The following is a 2,500-nucleotide window of genomic DNA, read 5'->3' on the forward strand; positions in this document are numbered from 1 at the left end:
CGACAGAGGCCCGGGAGCGTGCTGTCGTGGCATTGCCGGCGGGAGACAACACGCGCCACCTACGGTGACCGGCAGCTCCAACGCCAGCGCCACAGAAGGACAAAAGCCCCACTTGGGTGCCGAAGCGAACTCTCCCAGCACAGCGCACGCGCCAACACGTCCGCACAGCTGCGATACAAACCACCTGCGAGAACCGCTGGGGCGACCGAGCAGCAGACGGCGTCGCGGCGCCGAGCGCCGAGCGGCGGCGCATCCTCAGCGCACACAGTCCTCAATCGGACCAGCACACTGCAGATGGCCACCGCGCTTCGCACCGGGCCCGCGAGGACCTACTTTGGCCGCAAGGCGCCGCGAGCAGGGGGCGCCGGCGCGCAGCTGCGCCGCCTGCCGCGTCCGTCGGCCGGCGCGCCTGCCACTGGCCGCCCCCACCAGCCGGCTGTAGCGCGTGCGCCCACGCACCGCGCTGCCAGCACGCCGGGCGGCCCCCCCTCACCGGCCGGGGACGGTCCCACCCAGCCACCGCCGCGTATCGCCTCACACCCAGATCCCCCTTTCACGTTCGTGGGCATGGTGGGTCCCCTTTCACGTTCGTGGGCATGGTGGGTATCCCTGAAACAACCGGTTAATAGCTCGACCGATCGTCGCCAACACTGATTCACCTCTAGCGAGAACAACCGCACCACAACGGGTTACCTGTTGTTCATTTGCGTAACGTCACCAGCAAACGTAGACGTCCATCGCCATTTGCAACGAGTATTGCATGCCTGTGTCAGGTGTCACAACACACTACGTCTGCCCACATAGACGCAACAACATGTGCACGCCTCGAGAACACGTGGAAGGTAGCCCCCGTACGTATGCGGTGTCCATTGCGCGAACGACTGTCAGCCGGCCTCTGCAGGATGTCGCAGATGTGGAACGCGGTGCAACATGCTATCACGGTGTGTGAGAAGAGACGACTACGTCCGAATACACGCTCCACCACATCAACAGACTGCTCATGCTGATCGCCATCCAGGGCGTCCGTTCCTCCCACACGTCTGAATGGCGTACCACACTGCAATCCAGCTCTTATAGGGAGACGACACGTAGCTGCGTGCACAATATTTGGACTGTATGGTCTGCCGTTGCTAGGCGCAGTCGTCGTACGGTCACACATGTGCCACGATGTATCATTCAGTACATACGGACCAATGTGCAGTACAGTTTGTGGGTTTTGCGTACATCGGCGGACAGGTGACAGGCCGTACCACAACGTAGGCTGAGTACGTCGGCATGCGAAGGGCATTGAACATGCAAACTTCTCAACGACCAGCTTGCGAAGGCAGGGGGGAAGGGGGGGGGGCATGTACGTCCTGCTGCTATCCACATTAGAGTGTATAGCAGGAGCATGTGGAAAGTCAGCAACACCTGCAAGGTGTTTAACATGACGCGATACACAGGGGACCGGGCAGTGCGAATAGCGAACTATATTGCGAGGGTTGCGGTTAGGCAACACTACACTAATTTAACGAGTTGCATAACAATTACAGAGCAGGTTCAGCGACAACGTGCGTCAGGTTAAGGCGCAATATAGGTTATGTTGAGGCGCAATATAGGTTAGGTTGAGGCGCAATATAGGTTAGGTTAAGGCACAACATGGGTTACGTTAAAGCGCAAATTAGGTTATGTTAAGGCACAACATGGGTTACGTTAAGGCACAACATGGGTTACGTTAAGGCACAACATGGGTTACGTTAAGGCACAACATGGGTTACGTTAAGGCACAAATTAGGTTACGTTAAGGCACAAATTAGGTTACGTTAAGGCACAAATTAGGTTACGTTAAGGCACAAATTAGGTTACGTTAAGGCACAAATTAGGTTACGTTAAGGCACAAATTAGGTTACGTTAAGGCACAACATGGGTTACGTTAAGGCACAACATGGGTTACGTTAAGGCACAACATGGGTTACGTTAAGGCACAACATGGGTTACGTTAAGGCACAACATGGGTTACGTTAAGGCACAACATGGGTTACGTTAAGGCACAAATTGGGTTACGTTAAGGCACAAATTGGGTTACGTTAAGGCACAAATTGGGTTACGTTAAGGCACAAATTGGGTTACGTTAAGGCACAAATTGGGTTACGTTAAGGCACAAATTGGGTTACGTTAAGGCACAAATTGGGTTACGTTAAGGCACAAATTGGGTTACGTTAAGGCACAACATGGGTTACGTTAAGGCACAAATTGGGTTACGTTAAGGCACAACATGGGTTACGTTAAGGTACAACATGGGTTAGGTTAAGGTACAATATGGGTTAGGTTAAGGTACAATATGGGTTAGGTTAAGGTACAATATGGGTTAGGTTAAGGTACAATATGGGTTAGGTTAAGGCACAATATGGGTTACGTTAAGGCACAACATGGGTTAGGTTAAGGCACAACATGGGTTAGGTTAAGGCACAACATGGGTTAGGTTAAGGCACAACATGGGTTAGGTTAAGGCACAACATGG

The sequence above is a fragment of the Schistocerca serialis genome, chromosome 8, assembly GCF_023864345.2.
Source record: "Schistocerca serialis cubense isolate TAMUIC-IGC-003099 chromosome 8, iqSchSeri2.2, whole genome shotgun sequence".
Taxonomy (NCBI): Eukaryota; Metazoa; Arthropoda; class Insecta; order Orthoptera; family Acrididae; genus Schistocerca; species Schistocerca serialis.